This window comes from Sorex araneus, chromosome 5, assembly GCF_027595985.1.
Source record: "Sorex araneus isolate mSorAra2 chromosome 5, mSorAra2.pri, whole genome shotgun sequence".
NCBI lineage: Eukaryota > Metazoa > Chordata > Mammalia > Eulipotyphla > Soricidae > Sorex > Sorex araneus.
Genome location: NC_073306.1, coordinates 49,100,570 through 49,117,867, shown reverse-complemented (window position 1 = coordinate 49,117,867; position 17,298 = coordinate 49,100,570). Strand labels below are relative to the sequence as shown.

Here is a 17,298-nt window from a genome sequence, read left to right as displayed (position 1 = left end):
TCCAGGGCAGATCTTGATCAAGAGTCTGAACAGCATCAAAGGCCTTAGAAGTCTGTCTCTGAGCTAGGAGACCATCAGCACGGGTTTCAAGGGATGCCGAATAAGAGAAAGGATGAACATGTGATGCCCGAGAAGTCCTGAACACTCCTAGTCATTCCCTCAACCAAGGACATACAGGTGGCTCGAAGGGCAGAAGCGTGGGTTTTGCGTGCAGGAGCTCTGGGTTCAATCCCAAGCCCTGCCTGGTCCCTCAAGCACTGCTGGGAGCAGCCCCTGAGTACTGCCAGATGTGGCCCCTCTAAAAAGCAAAGACATCAGGGTCCCATGGAGGTGGCTCAGAGGGCAGGAGTGTGTTCTTGCTTACTTGCTTACTTACTTACTTACTTACTTACTTACTTACTTACTTACTTACTTACTTACAAGAGCATCTACTTACAGGAGTGTGTAAGTAGAAGTTCCTGGGTTTGATCCCTAGCACCCAGGTCCCCTGGGCACCCTGGTGGCAACCCCTCAGCACAGCCTGAAGTAGCCCCTGAGTGCTGCCTGTCGTGTGATCCTGGGAAAGTTGTGTGACCATTATGGACATCTGTCTCCCCTTGGTTGTTAGGCCTGCGGAGTAAATAGAATATAAGTGCATAGTGCATGCCACACCTGGTGACGCCTATGGACATCTGTGGTGACATAAATAGATGCCAGCTATGGGGCTGGAGTGATAGCACAGCGGGTAGGGCGTTTGCCTTGCACGCGGCCAACCCGGGTTCGAATCCCAGCATCCCATATGGTCCCCCGAGCACCACCAGGAGTAATTCCTAAGTGCATGAGCCAGGAGTGACCCCTGTGCATTGCTGGGTGTGACCCAAAAAGCAAAAAAAAAAAAAAAAAAAGATGCCAGCTATTGCTTTCTTCCAGTTCTTTACCCCCTCCCTTTGCCAATGAGTGCCTCCCAATTCTACAGTGGGCTGTAACAAGACGGAAGCAATTCCTGACTCATATATAGCAGAGCCAGCCCTGAAACCCAGGGATTGGACTCAGGACCGGTAAAGCCATGGGCCTGGTGGCTGGGAGCACAGAACAGGAGGAATGGCTCTTCTGTCCTTTTGAGTCACTGCCTCAGGCCATGGAGGGTGAGGGTGACAGGATGAGACAGTTGGCTTAGCTCTGAGGAAGGGAAAGTGCAGGGATGTTAGTGGTGGGGTAAATTTGGGGGTATGAGTGAAGGGGTATAATATTTGGATGTGAGTGGTGAGGTAAATAAATCTAGAATATGAACCCTCAAAGTGTGTGGGGTGAAGGAGACCTGGGGGCAGCAGATAATGTTCAAAACTGGAGGTCTTCGGGGCTGGAGTGATAGCACAGCGGGTAGGGCGTTTGCCTTGCACGCGGCCAACCCAGCCAGGTTCGATTCTCAGCATCCCATATGGTCCCCTGAGCACCACCAGGGGTAATTCCTGAGTGCAGAGCCAGGAATAACCCCTGTGCATCGCCGGGTATGACCCAAAAAGCAAAAAATACAAGAAAAGAAAAGAAAACTGGAGGTCCTCAGACTTGGAGCTGGGAGGGCCCGGTGGAGATTGGAGTGACAGAATGGAGGATTTTCCTTGGGGACAGTTTCCTTGGGGACAGAAGGGAAGGTTTCCTCACCTGACAAGCCTCATGAGGGGGCTTTGAGGATGGTGGGTCCATCTTCAAAGTCCAGGAGATGATGGGTGTTCCCTGTAGTCAGTGCCAAGAATCCAGGGGAAAGTGGCCAGGGCAGCAGAAAGAGGGCGGCGGTGTGAGGCCCAGCAGGCCGCAAAGAGAGAGCGGCCTAGGCGCCTGAGAGTCAGCTGGGCCAGGAGCCTCCAGAGGCGGGAGGGGGCGGCCTAAGCCCCTGGCAGAGCTGCGGCAGTCCACTTCAAAGGGCCTCTAGTTCAGAGGGTCCACAGTGGCTGTACCAGAGTGGGCCAGGCCACACTGCAGGTGCACTCAACCGTGAGGGAGAGACCCACGTGGGATGGCCCAGGACGGTCCCAGCAACCCCCAAGCAGTCAGTTGGACCTAGGAAGGACCCTGGCTCACTGGGGTGTGACGACACCTCTGGCCTCCTTGACATGTCCGCAGTCGGTCCCAATGCACTGCCTCCCTCCTACCTCAGCCTCCCCACTCCTTCTGTCACCTCTGGGAGCCTTTCCCAAGCAACCCCCTGTCTGCTTTGTTGGGGAAAGTGGGTAGACTTCCAGTAAAGTGCCCCCCAACAAGAAGAAATCCATTTTAGCTCCTTAACATGCCCAGAAAGCAGGACTCCTGGCTGGCGACAGTCAGGACTCATCAGGCCTTCTTTGGCCTGCTGCAGGGCCTCCAGTGGCCACCCTGAAGAGGTGGGTACCACAGAGGAGGGTCAGGGCAAGGCTCAAAGGGCAGAGAGATTGGAGCCTACTATAGCTACTTTCCTACTCCACACTCAAAACTGCCAGCACATTCCTACTTTCTGACCTTTGTGCTTGATGTTCTTTCTGCCTGGACCAAACTTGGCCTCAGAAAGGAGCGGTTACATAATTTCTGGGTCCCTACACAAAATGAAAGTGTCAGCCTTTGTTCAAAAATGAAGAATTTCAAAATAGCAAGAGCAAACATTGAACCAAGAGAGATACCCTCTGCACAGACCACTGCAGGGCCTGGGTCTTCACAGGCCAGGGTACTGGGGCTGGCTCCACATTACTGAGCATCTTTTGAAGTGTTCCCTTTGTAGAGAGCCTTTCCCTGCCTCCCTCTATAAAAATGGCACCCAGTGTGCATGTTTTTGTATGTGTGTGTGTGTGTTGTATGTTTGTTGGGGATGGGGGGGCAGTGCTAGAAAGGTAGTACAGACAGTAAGGCACTTGCATATGACCAATCTGGGTTCAATCCCCGGTACGCCATATGGTCCCACAAGCCCTGCCAGGAGTGACCCCTGAATGCAGAGCCAGGAGTAAGTCCTGAGCATAGCCAAGTGTGGCGCAACCCTCCCCCTCCAATAACAATAAATAAATCCATCATCCGGCACCCACTCCCAGCCCATTCCTACAAGTTACCTCTAAACTAGCTTTCCTAGCCTCCCCCGCACCCCCGTGCAGCCCCCCTGCCCTGTTGTGCAATCTTCCCGGCAGAGCACCAGCCCCTAAGGTCATCATTGTGTCCGATCTCTGCTATGTCACGAGACTGAAGCGGTCCCTGACCAGGAGGAGATGCTCCACAAGACTCAAGGGAGGAGTAGCCTGGGGTGGAGGGGCAATGGAGAAACTGTGTCTCCCCTTGGAAGAGTCTGAGGCTGGAGAGAGGAAATCTCAAGAAGTGCCTCTTACTCTCAATTATTCAAATGAAACCATTTTATTACTTGGTGTTTGTTAAACAAAATTTTAAGGCCTGAAGATGTGGTTCAGAGGGTAGAGTCTAAAGGTATGGGTCATGAGTTTGTTCCCCGCACTGTCCCACATCACCAAGTGTGATTTGGTGGCATTGCCATTGTGATCAGCGGTACCACAAGTATATGTTCTTGGACATAACACAACCGAATGTGTACCCCAAGCAAAGTATGCGAACACCACAATCCAGTGTACAACCCCCAGACATCAGCAACAAAAGAGAGGAAAGGCTGACAAAGTCCCAGAGTTTGGGTTAGAGAGGCAGTATAGGGGTGAAGGCACTTGCCTTGCATGTGGCAGACCCTGGTTCAACCCCAGCGCTGCAGAGAGTCCCTGAGCACTGCCAGAAGTGATCTCTGAGCACAGAGGCAGGAAGATCTGAGCATCACCAGCTGTGACCCAATATAAATATATAGTAGTTTTTATATGTATATATCATGTATAATTGAATTAAAATTTTAAAGATACAAGTTTATTCAGAGACATTTATGGTCCTGCATTGGAAGAATCAATATTGGTGGTTTTTTGTTTTGTTTTGTCCACTCCCAGCAGTGCTCAGGGGTCACTGCTGATTCTGTGTTCAGGGATCACTCCTGGAAGACTCGAGGAACCACATGGAGTGCTGGGGATAGAACCCAGGTCAGCCACTTACAAAATAAGAGCTCTGCCCATTATACTATTGCTCCTGCCCCAGAACCAATATTGTTAAGATAGCAATTCTCTCCAAACTGATGTAGATATTGAATTCAATCTCTACCAAACTCCCAGTATTTTATTTTTTTTTGCATTTTTGGTCACACCCAGTGATGCTCAGGGGCTACTCCTGGCTTTATACTCAGGGATTATCCCTGGCAGTGCTCAGGGGACCTATGGGATGCTGGGAATCAAACTCAGGTCGGACTCGTGCAAAGCAAATGCCCTACCTGCTGTGTTATTGCTCCAGCCCCTCCCAATATATTTTTTAAATGGACAAGCTGATGCTAAAATTTAGATAAAAATGCAAGGGACCTAATGTAAATCAAACAATTTTGAAAAAAATGGAACAAAGTAAAAGGCTTGTACTTTCTGATTTCAAAATTAACTGTTGAAATACATTACCCTAACACTGTGCTGTCAGCATAAGAATAGATGTACAGGACTAAGGTGATGGTTCACTGGGCTAGCACATATGCTCCATGTAGGGGGACCCAGGTTTGATCCCATCGCCAGTACCACATGAACCCCTATGCACCCAGCTGGGGTGTAAACCAGAAACAAACAAACAAAAAGAACAGACTTATAAATGGATCAGAATTTCAGTGTTCATAAATAAATCCTTACATTTATGATAAATTATAAAATATAAAATTTACAGAGAGAAATAAATTAAGGCTGGAGTGATAGTACAGCAGGTAAAGCACTTGCTTTGCATGTGACCAACCTGGGTTTGATCCTCAGCACCCCATATGGTCCTCTGAGCCTGCCAGGAGTGATCCTTAAGAGCAGAACCAGGAGTAAGCCAAACAAAACCAAATTGCATATGTTGTATATTTATAAAATGGCTCCTATCTAAAATACATAACAAACTCTTATAATTCAATAAAAGATAAGATTTTAAATGGACAAGGCTTGAATATATATTTTATCAAAGAGGAAACACAAATGTGCAAAAAGCCTTTAAGAAGATTCATCACTAGTCATTGTAGGAATGCAACTCAACCACAATGAGTTATCATTTCATATCTACTAGAATGGCTATAATTACAAAGAAAACAAATAGTAGGTGTCAAGGATGTGAGGAAATTGGAATCTTCATGCATTATAGACGGAATGTAGAATGGTACAGCCACTTAAAAATAATTTGGCAGTTCCTCAAAGAGTTAAACATAGAGTTACTATATGACCCAGCAATTCCATTCTTAAGATTCTACCCAAGAGAACTGAAAACATATGTCCACACAAAGACTTCTACATAAATGTCCATAGAAACATTATTTGCAAATAGGCCCCAAGGTGTTAATAACCCAGATGCTCATCAATGCTGAAGAGATACATAAAATGTGATCCATTCATATAATAGAATACGCTCGCCCTAAAAATAGGAGGACCCGGGCTGGAGCTATAGCACAGCAGGTAGGGCATTTGTCATTGCACGAGGCTGACCCGCGTTCGATTCCCAGCATCCTATATGGTCCCCTGAGCACCACCAGGAGTAATTCCTGAGTGCATGAGCCAGGAGAAAACCCTGTGCTGAATGTGACCCAAAAAGGAAAAAAAAAAAGGGACATGGATGAGTTTCAGAAGCATGCCAGTGAAAGAAACCAGATGCAAAGAACGCATGCCTTGTGATTCTGTTTATATGGAGTGTCTAGAAAAGCCAAACCTTCAAAACAGAAAATAGTACGATGATTGCCTGAGGTCGTAGTAAGAACTGGCAGGATAGATCTTAGTGCAGCAACCTAATATTCAAAAATGCAGTTATAGTGATCAGTTCATAACTCTGTAAACCAGGGCTGGAGTGACCGTACAGCAGTAGGGAGTTTGCCTTGTGTGTGGCTGCTCTGGGTTCAATCCCCAGCACTCCATATGATTCCCGAAGCCCAGTCAGGAGTCATCCCTGAGCGTAGAGCCAGGAGTCATCCCTGAGCACCGCTGGGAGTGGCCAAAAACAAAACAAAACATAACTCTATAAACCTACCCAAAATCAAAATGGTGCACATAAGAAAGATGAATCTTATGGTATAAAAAATCATGTCTCATTAAAGCCATTAAAAATAACATTGCAAGGCTGGAGTAGTACAGAAGGTAGGGCGTTCGCCTTGCACACAGCCAATCTGGGTTCGATTCCTGGCATCCTATATGGTTCCCCGAGCCTGCCGAAGTGTCCTGGGCAGAGAGCCAGGAATAAGTCCTTAGCACCGCCGGGTGTGGCCCGAAAAACAAACATGTAATGAATTTCTTTGAAAACTATTGTACCTTTACCACCTCCCTGGGATGAAAGGGATGATTTTTTGCTTTGCTATCTGATTTCTGAAGTTCTGAGTCCTACCAGCATTGGTTTCATGTCTGGGCTCAAAATAACTTTACTTTCCTTTTAGAGATGAGAGATTTCAGATGTTTTTACAGACTGGGCAAATGTAGGAGGGCTCTTTGGAAACAAAGGAGGTTCAGAGCTGTAGGAACTGAGGTCCAGAGAGGGACAGGGTCATGTCACGGTCACCCCAACATTTGGCAGTGGTTCCTGCAATACAGGGTATCGATTGGCCCTCATAAAACTGCTCCCAGGGATCCAGTGCCAGAGGCTCAGTGAACACAGGTGGCCCATGATCCTTCTTACCAGTTTCTCCGAAGGCTCAGGGTTTCCAGGAAGGACCACTTCTAGGATACATGGCCAGCCAGGCTGGTAGTTGAATGCCAGTGCCTGAGGCTGTGATGCTGCCACTGAGGCCACCAGGGGATACCCAGGGCCTTAGGGACCAAGAGCTACCAGAATCCAACCAGGTCAGACACAGGTGCCCAGGAGTAATGACTGGGCATCACTGGGTGTGACCCCCCAAAAAAGAGGGTGAAGGGGTGAGGAGAAGACTCATTCTTCAAGCCTGTATTCTCCCTTGAATACATCTTGCTTGTCTGTTTCTTTGCTTGCCTTATTTCTCTCTCGAACACATACTTCTTTTTCTCTCCTCTCACAACTTTCTAAATGTTTCAGCAAAAACTGTCACACACACACACACACAAAAAAAAAACAACTTAGTATCATTTTCTAGATAATAAAAGGCTGACCCTGTTCACTGTGCAGATCTGTCTATTCCCTCCAAACAATCCCGCTGATTCTCAGGGGAACAGGTGGGTGGGACAGACCTTTGGGGATGATGCTGACAACAGGCCCCAGTGTTGGGACACTTTTCCAAGGGGCTCCCCATCAAGTAGGATCAGGCTCATGCCCACCTGCTCTGTCTCTGTGGACACCCAGGAGCACAGGGTCTATTTCAGACGAGGGTGGCAGCCCTTTCCTTTCCACCACCCATGTTCTCTTGGCAGCCAAGAGCCTGTTCCCCTAGAGCCACTGCTTGGTGAGTGCTAACCCTCCATATGAATTACTCTGCATCTTTTGGGTTATTTCTTGTTTTGCTCTGTTTGGGAACCACACCCTGCAGAGCTCCTAGTTCATTCCTGCTATGTTCTGAGGACTAGGCAGGGCTGAGGATCAAGCCTTGGGTTTCAGCCTGCAAACACATGCTCAGCCCTTTGAGCTCTCTCCCTGGCCCATCTCTCTCTCTTTTTATTTTTGGAACCTTCCCAGCAATATTCGGGCTGCCTGCACGAAAGCCAACAGTACTGTGGAGGAGAAATGTGGTGCCAAGGGGTTGAACTCAGGGCCTTGTGCATGCTAGGCATGAACTCCATCCCACTGAGCTAGCTCCCCTTCGATCTTTACAACAAACAACCAAATAGGTAGTTATTTTTATCCTGCACACCCACCTCACAAACCCGGGCACAGCAAACATGCTTGATATGAGAATTCCAGTTTGGGGGCAGAGACACAATACAAGAGTTAAGGCACTTGCCTTGCATGACACTGAACTGGCATTGATCCTCAGCACCACAAACAACCCCCAGGCACCTCCACAAGTGATCCCTGAATGCAGAGCCAAGATAAGCCCTGAATACCTGGGGTGTGGCCCCAGAATAAAACAAAATAGAAAACTGTGCTTGTCTGATCCAAAGTCCTTTTCTTTCTTCCACATCACATCCTCTGGGACAGACTGAGGTCATTGCCATCACTACAACAAATATTTAGAGAGTACCTGGTGAGAGGCAAGGGGGATCAGGCAATCTGGATGGATGAGAGCCCCAAAGTTGGGCAAAGGGCAGGAGCGAGAGGGAAATGGGATTGCTCAGCTGAGTGCTGTGCTGCCCAGGCACCCAGAAAAGTAGATCTGGGGATAAAGGCCCCTGTGAACTGCAGCTCAGCTGATGAGCAGCCAGAGATAGAGAGGTATCATTAATTCAGGCTGATAGCTGACTTCCAACCGTTGTATTTTTGGCAAATGAAGTCAACCAGAGATTTTTGTTTTGTTTTATTTTGTTTGGGGGCCATACCCCGTGATTCTCAGGGCTTACTCCTGGTTCAGTGCTCTGGAATCATTCTTGGCAATGCTCAGGGGACCTTATGAGCCAACTCAGGGTTGGCTGCCTACAAGTTAAGTACCTCAACCCTGTCCTATCTTTCTGATTCCCAGAATTATTGGTGTGTGTGTGTATGTGTGTGTGTGTGTGTGTGTGTGTGTGTGTGTGTGTGTGTGTGTGTGTTGCCAGAAACTGAACCCAGGTCTCATGCACTCAAGGCATGTGCCTCACCCCTGAGTCACATCCCCAGCTCCTGGCTGGTGATCCCTTAAGATACCATGCCTGGAGCCTACCCCTGGGTCTTCTGATCTGATTCTACATCAGAACTTCATGACCCATGGTCATGTTTGTGGTCAAGACAGGAAGTGGAGAGGAGGGGTGGACAGCTCTGTGGAAAGGAAGTGGCAATGACAAAGCCTGGGAACCAGACGTTCTTAAGACAGTGGGCGACTGCAGAGTGGCTCTAGGAGAGAGCTAAAGGACTGAAGGAGGGAGAGAAGAAAAAGAGAACACACACACACACACACACACACACACACACACACACAGAGTCACCCCGGGCAGGCCATGCAGGGAGACTGAGTCTATTTTTGGCCACCACCTGTCTATGGAACAAATATCTTCCCCTTCTCTGGGCCTCCGTTTTATCCCCCTGGAAAGGGGGTTTGAGCTTGATTGACCCTGGGCAGAGGCTGCTCCGGGCTCAGGGTAGGAGGTGTGTGTAGGCCCCAGCCCGCTGCACCTCCCATCTGCAACCGCCCCTCAGTGAGGCCCCCTGGGTGCTCTCCTCCGGGCAGGAGGCAGGGCAGGCAGTTTCCTCTGCAGCCCAGATACTCCTCCACAGGCTTTGTGGAAATTTCCTCTGGGCCCCGCAGCCCAGCCGGGGGAATGTGGCTGTCCTGCAGCTTTCTGTGGAAATTTCCACTCTGCCCTGACAGCTGGTACAGGATGCTGTGGGGAGCCGGAGGTTAGGAGAGATGAGGGGGGGCCATGGGGAGATGGGGTTGGGGAATGGGGAGACAGTTCCTCACAGGCCTCGGGGCTGTCTGGGAGTCTGATAAGCAACTGTGGGCCTGCAGGAGGCTGTGCTGGGCTGAGGTACAGAGAGGCCAGACCGCGTGGTCCCTTTGTGGGGGAGGGAGTCCATGTGCTGCTGAGAACAGTGTGAGGAAGTGGGGAGCCTGGTGGCTGCCAGGAGGGGGAGCTCAGCGGGGGGCCTTGCTCCTGTGCTTATCAGGGGCCCAGTAAATGTCAAAAAGCCTGACTGATCCCGGCCAGGGAGAGTGGAAACTGTGGCATTAGTTTCCTGCAGGCCTGCCCTGGCCTCCGGATGACCCTTGGAGCTCTGCCCAGTCCCAGGAAGTGTGTGCGTGTGTGTGTGTGTGTGTGTGTGTGTGTGTGTGTGTGTGTGTGTGTGTGTGTGTGTGGTGCGGGGGGGGGGTGTGACAGGTCCTGACATTTGAGCCCTTCCCCAACTGCACGGTTATCACCCTGGCCCTCCTCTACAGGGCTACAGGTCAGCCGGGGGTGGCATGCCTGGCCACAGGGATACCAGCACCTGTGTACCCCCTGCCCTCCCCATTTGGATGCTCATGGGCATCAGGAAGCAGCAACAGGCATGAGTGAGGACAATTGCCAACAGGACATGGTCTCTCCCCTCACCTGCTGTCACCAGCTCAGCCGCCACTAGGGAAGGGGAAAGTGGGAATAAGGGAGACAGAATATTTATCTGCCACCCCCCCTCCCCGCCCCAGGGCAAGGCAGCTCCAGTTTCACCCGATGTATCTATTTGGCCCGGTAGTTATGCCCAAACATGAACTGCTCCCACCAGAGAGTCCTTAGGCCAGTGTCTCCCGGAGAGACATCAGGAGGTGGCGGGGGACGTCCACCTCGGCTGTCTGCTGACCCACCTCAGCCGGAAGGGAGGGCCGAAGCATGGACTCACCCAGCCGGTGTCCAGCAGAGCCATCCTCCTGGTAGGCAGGGATCGGCCTGCATGCTGTGGGCCCCTCAACAGTTCCAGTTCCAGCGTTTGGGGGACACCTGCATCATGCTTCCAGACTTAGTTGAGGGGCTGCGGAGGGATGACAGGCTTAGGGCACTTGCTTTGCACACGGCCGATGCTGGTTAGATCCCAGCACCACATGTGATCCCGAGCGCAGTAAGCCCTGAGCACAGCGGCTCTTGGTCGAAAAACAGGAATGAGTCCTAAGTGCTTTTGTGACGCGTCACAAGACCTGGACCCCAGGAAGGAGAGCTGAGGCTGGAGGAGCAACTGCAGACACGGACCCCTCACCGCCAAGGGGACTGTCAGGGCCGTAAGCACACACACCCTGTTCCAGGACAAAACGGGGCAGGGCAGGCAGCAGGGGGCCCCTCAGCCGGGTGCTGTGACCTGGCGCCCCTTCGGTCAGGATTTCTTTCTTTCTTTTTTTTTTTTTTTGCTTTTTGGGTCACACCCAGCAATGCACAGGGGTCACTCCTGGCTCATGCACTCAAGAATCACCCCTGGTGGTGCTCAGGGGACCATATGGGATTGCTGGAATTTGAACCCGGGTCGGCCGTGTGCAAGGCAAACGCCCTACCCGCTATGCTATCACTCCAGCCCCACGGTCAGGATTTTCAAGATCCTCACAAACCACCAGCAAGCCAGTCCGGACAGCAGGGTGACCTGTGCTAATGTCACCGTGCCTCCATCCCCTCTGGGCAGCCTCACTGCTGATGTCTATTGGGGGCACTCTGCTCAAGAGGCCAGGCTGCCCCTTGGGCCACCTGGAGCTTGTTGCAGAGGGAAAATGCCAACTCTTCCTCCCTGCCCACCTGATACGGGACCCTCAGGACAGGCCACTGCTCTGGTTCTGCCCATACAGGTCCCATGGATGTGACCATTCCCAAGTTTATCATGATGCTCTGTGACCTCAGTCCCACGATTGGCAGCTCTGTACGGTCACAGTCCCTGTGAGGGACGATGCCACGATATCTTCCTCTACTTATTTTTTGTGGAAGTGGGGGTGGGGGACATGGGGACTCTTCCAAGGTGCCGCAGGCCCAGGGCCACCCCTGGCGATACTCGTCTGGCTGTGCTCGTCTGATGGTTCCGTCTCCAGGCTGGGTCAGCAGTGCTGGGGGTCAGCAGGGCCACCCTGAGCCACTTGGGTATGGAGATGAACTCAGGGCCTCACGCATGGTAGGCGAGTACCTGAGCCCCTCCTTTGCGGTTGCATGTGGCAGGTCCCTGCACTGGAGTGGAGGACCCGTAGAGGCTGTGGCAGGGCCAGAGCAGGAGCTGGTGTGAGGACTCCCCTAAAGAAGTCTGTGAGTGAGGGGTCTGGGGAAGGAGGCCCGAGGGGAGAGGGTGGGAGCCTGCCAGGCCTGTCCTTCTACTCTCAGATCACTGACCGTGCCTCCTCCCTCAGAAGGCACCTCCTGTGTGAGCAGAACCCCATTGTTATCATTCCAGCATTCCTTCCATCCCCGAGTGCTGGGAGCGCCCCGCGTATCTACCAGGGCCTGCCCTGCTCCCTAGGGGCTGCTAAGTCAGGGTGAGCCCCTTGTCCTGACTGACAAGGTCTTGCATGGCCTTACAGCTTTGTCCCCCCCCCCTTTTTTTTTTTGGCTCTTTGGGTCACACCTGGCGATGCTCAGGGGTTACTCCTTGCTCTGCACTCAGGAATTACTCCTGGCAGTGCTCATGTGGAGGTGCTCAGGGGACCATATGGGATGCCAGGAATTAAACCCAGATTGTCTGTGTGCGAGGCAAACACTCTACCCACTGTATTATCGCTCTGGCCCAACTTTGTGCCTTTCTAGAACCCCTTCATCAAGAGATAGCCACACCCATGTGCTGCCACCTGGCCTCTCTCAGCCTTCTACTCGCTGCTCCCATCTGGGTTTGAAACACCTACTTTTATTATTATTTTTTTTAACCAGCTCAACTCCTTTGGAACTCAGCTCAGGTGCCAAGATTCCTCCAGGAATCTTTCCCTGACTACTGCCCAGATCTGACTTGATCGTATCTAGGCTTATTGCTTCTTTTGGCCCCTTTCGTATTGTGCCAGCACTCATCATCTCATGACATATGTTACTTACTTGCCCCCCAGCCTTCCACCTGGGTGGGGTGTGCTGTTTCCTGACTTGTTCTGTATTCCTTACACATAGTGAAGAAAAGTCTTTTCAAAAAGAATAATGAATGAATGACCGGTGCTAGCGAAGCGCTAGAAGTAGACAGAAGGACCAGAGAGAGAGAGAGCCCCTCCACTGCCCTCCATCAGGAGAAAAAGGAAAGCAGGAAATGGCTCTTCAAGCAAAACCAACAAAGATCTGGGGGAGAGACTGTGAAATTGGTCCCTGGAGGGAGCATTGGAGGCCACAGAGCTTCTGGAGGCAGAAAGCCCTGGGTTTAAGTCCCACACAGCCTGCTCTCTAGCAAAAGCTGCTTATTTGCCTTTCTACAGAACAAATAAGAATAGCACATCAAGGGTCAGAGCCATAGCACTAGGTAGGGTTCTTTGTTGCATGCAGCTGACCCAAATTCAATCCTCGGCATCTCTTATGGTCCCCACAGCACCGCCAGGAGTGGTTCTTGAGTGCAGAGCCAGAAGTAGGCCCTGAACACTCCAAGATTGACTCAAATACAAACTAATAGCACATCTTTCATTGAGGGCGAGTGCAACCCAGTAACCGGTTCATAGACAACACTGGAGAACTGTGTTGACTTTTTGTTTATTTTTTGGTCACACCTGGTGGTGCTCAGGGCTTACCCCTGGCTCTTTGCTCGTGCACATGCATCCCTCCTGGCAGGGCATGGGGGACCATCTGTAGAGCCAGAGATTGAATCTGCATCTGCCATGCAAGTGCCCCTTCATGCAGTACTATCGCTCTGGCCCCAAACTATGCTGACTTTTAATCTGTGGCATAGTGGCTGTGGGTAAGGCATCCAGTGAGAGTAGACATACCACCTTCACCAACTTTGGGATCAAATCCACAGTCTAGAAGTCAGGTCCTCTTTGTATTTTTTTTCATTTTTGGGTCACACCCAGCGATGCACAGGGATTGCTCCCGGCTCTGCACTCAGGAATTACTCCTGGCAGTGCTCAGGAGACCATATGAGATGCTGGGAATCGAACCTGGGTCGGCTGTGTGCAAGGCAAACTCCCTACACGCTGAACTATCGCTGTACTATCTTTTTAAAATCTTTTTGGAGGTCCTCTTTCTAGATTATTGGAACAGTTTAGTAATCTAGAGGGTAAATTCCTTGGGGCAGGCACTATTTTTGGTTTTTTGGTGGGGGGAGATTCATTCTAGGCAGTCCTCAGGGCTTACTCCTGGTTCTGTACTCAGGAATCACTCCTGGAGCGCTTAGGGGACCATATGGGGTGCTGGGGATCAAACCCTGTCAGCTGCATTCAAGACAAGCACCTAGGGGTTAGAGCGATAGCACAGCAGGTAGGGCATTTGCCTTGCACGAGGCCAACCCGGGTTTGATTCCCCAACATCCCATATGGTCCCCTGAGCATCGCCAGGAGTGATTCCTGAGTGCATTGCCAGGAGTAACCCCTGAGCATCACCAGGTGTGACCCAAAAAGAAAAAGAAAAAAAAAAGACAAGCACCTACCTGCTGTACTAGTTCGCTGGCCCCAAGGGCAGGCACTCGTCTGTTTTCACTGCTAAATCTCAGTACCCAGCATAGTTCCTTCTACATAGCAGGTCCTCAATAAATATCTCTTGGGTTCAGTGATTGACCAAATTCTTAGTTTCTTCCCTAAAGACTTAACCAAATAGCACAGGAGTGAGATAGACCAGAGAGATAGCACCTGTGGTTAATTCTGCTTCGATCCCAGGAGCCATGTATGAGCACTGACACGAGTAAACCCTGAGCACTGCTGGTTGTGGTCCCAAACCCTGAGATAACAAAGAAATCTTTTTGAATAATTCAAATTGTAATTGATAGTCCAAGTAGTACATCATTTCTTTCTGACAGTTTACCAAACATTTTTCCAATCTAAAGAAAAGAGAGAGAGAAGGAGAGAGAGAGAGAGAGAGAGAGAGAGAGAGAGAGAGAGAGAGAGAGAGAGAGAGAGGAACCTGTGTGAGAGAGTACAGGAGGTAAGGTACTTTGTACTCACCAACCTCGGTTCAATTCCCAGCACCACATATGGTCCACCAAGTACCACAGGAGTGAGCATAGAGCCAGGAGTCAGTCTTGAGCACAGCTGGGTGTAGCTCCAAAGCCCTCAAATAATGAAGTCAAATAAAATTTCTTTAGAAAAACCTCAACTCAAATGCAACATGATTCCATTAGCTATAATTTCTTTCAGCAGCAAACAGTGAAAAGCCATAAACAGTGACTTAAGCAAATAAAACGTTTAATTTGCTTCCCACAAGAAGCGTGTGGGAGGCAGATGGGTATGTCAGCTCAGTGATACTTCAAGGACTCAGGCTCCATCACTCTTTCCGTCCAGCATCTCATCACATGGTTTTAACTCTTGTGATCAATACACTGCCTCTAGGTCCATGTCCCTATGCAGCTGGCCACCTCCCTACCCCACACCCCTCCCCAGCCCTCTTCATCTGAGCACATGGCAATTCCGCTCACTCCCAAGGGCCATCCCTCACTCTGTAGCTGCCATCCAAGCCATGTTGGTTCCGCTGTGAGTTTGATCTTCAATCTGACCTTGTGTCTCCATTCAGGTCACCACCCCTAATCCTAACACCCATTCTCATTTATGGGAGGAAGGATCAAAAGCCTGTTTACAAATACAACTTGCTTATACCACTCTCTGCTTATAGCCCCAGGTGCTTTACATCTTACACAGAACATAATGGAACCTCTTTGGCCCCAGACCTGCATGACTGTCCACCCTCCTAGCACCAGAACCCCTGCTGTTTTAACCAGACAGGAACCTTGTTTATACGCCTCCTCACACCAGCTGGTTCTGCTCTTGGGCCTTTGCATCAACTGATTTCCTCTCCTAGGAACTCACGGTCCCCTGCCACACTAACGGCTTATTACATCACCACCTGCATTTTCTCCTCGGCACTGGGCATAGACTTGCTTAATGACTGTCTTATTATTGCTTAATGTCTGTCTCTTGCACTAGGAAATAAACTTCTGAGATCGTGAACTTGTCTGCCTTTGCACAGCGCATCCTCAGGATCCCAAACTGCACCTGGCATGCAAGATGATGGAAAATGCTTTTGTTCTGGGGACAAATGAAAGCATGGAGAGGCTGGTTTGGAGCAGGCCTTACAGAGCTTTGCAGCTTTTGGTATAAACTCTTGTTCAGGGGTTACATTTATTTAAAGAGGAAGGACGAGAGGAAGGAGAATGGGCGTAGAGGATGTGAGAAACAACCAGGCGTCTCTCTACCCACCAACACACAAATCCTCTTCTGTCTTCCTGGACTGCACAGTTCTACCAGCAGGAGCAATTGGGAGGGCAGAAGTCAAAGCCCTTTTGGGAAAACAGGAAGGAGGGAGTGAGCACCCATGATCCTGAACCCAGTGACTTTGGCCGAATGACCTGGCCCATTGAGGGCGCCACCTGCTGGCCTTGCCTCTGACTAGCTTAAGGGTCAGGGGACAACTCAACCTATTTCCTGTTATTTACTCCACAGGGAATTTTTGGTGGTGGGGCAGGGGAGACACACCTGGTGACGCCCAGGGGTTACTCTGCATTCAGGAATTACTCCCAGCAGGCTCAGGGGACCATATGTGATGCCAGGGATTGAACTCAGGTCAGCAGATGTAAGGCAAGCATCCTACCTGCTGTGCTATTATTGCTCCAGCCGCAACAGGGTGTTTTCAAGATTGAAGATGGAATTGGTAAAATGTTTAAACATTGCGTGGCGTGGCATATAGCTCTCAAACAAGCTTAGCCTGCTCATCTCACAAGCTCCAAGCCCTGGGTTACGCGGTTCACTGACACCCAGTCAGACTCAGTCCTCAGGCACCCACTTTACAGATGGGTGGTTAGAGGCCCAGTGCCCCTGAAGAGCTAATGCAACTGAGCTTGAGCTCATTATGTGTGGCTGCCAGCCCCACCCTGCATCTGTCTAAGAACTTAAAAGCCTGGGTTGGAGTGATAGTGTAGCCCTTGCATTGCGTGTGGTTATCCCTGGTTCAGTCCTGGCATCCCAGATGGTCCCCCAAGCTGGCCAGGAGTGATCCCTGAGTACAGAGTCAGGAGCAATCCTGAGCAGCGCCAGGTATAACCCCAAAACAAACAAACTAAAAAACCTATACATGGGGGCCCCACTCACTGGCAAACTCTGCTGGCAAGTGCTTTCTCTGGTCTCGAATTCTTCCTCTTGAACCAGAGAGATAGTATGGTAGGTAAGGAGCTTGTCTCACATCCAGCCAACCTGAGTTTAATCCCTGGCACCCCATAAGCACTGCCAGGAGTGATCTGTGAGCACAGAGCCCGGAGTAAGCCATGAACAACACTGGGTGTGATCCCCCATCTCTAAAATAAAGCAAAATCAATGTTTTATTCTTCTACATTTTATTGTTATTGTTATTATTATTATTATTATTTTGCTGGGGGTGGAGGGCAGTGCTGAGCATTGAACCCAGGATCTCACACATGTGAGCCAAGAGCTCTCCTGTGAACCCTTGCATCAACCCAAGTTTTTCCTCCAGACAAGGAGGGTAGGCCCAGGGTGGCTGAGGGCCCTTCCAGTGGGAGATGATATTCTCTGGATTCTAAACAAACGCCTCCGCAGGCTGAGTCAGGGCGAATGTCTGCCAGAGATCCCTCCGCCCTTCTAGGGAGCACCCCACGCTGAATAGAGCCTGGCCATCCTTTGGA

The 17,298-nt window shown here is 50.4% G+C and overlaps 1 protein-coding gene across 3 annotated transcripts in view; it reads right to left on the bottom strand.

The window, feature by feature from the left end:
- The window catches only part of PAQR7 (progestin and adipoQ receptor family member 7), a 31,077-nt gene extending 16,361 nt beyond the window's left edge, over positions 1 to 14,716 (bottom strand). The window contains exons 1-2 of one of the 3 annotated variants that reach the window (XM_055139386.1): positions 14,615 to 14,703; positions 10,435 to 10,563 (exon numbers count right to left, since the gene is read on the bottom strand). The gene's annotated coding sequence lies outside the window, so the exon portion shown is untranslated. Of the gene's footprint in view, positions 1 to 10,434; positions 10,564 to 14,614 lie in introns of all 3 variants that reach the window. The other 2 variants (XM_055139385.1, XM_055139387.1) reach the window with 2 other exon arrangements.
- Between the last annotated feature and the right edge of the window lie 2,582 nt (positions 14,717 to 17,298).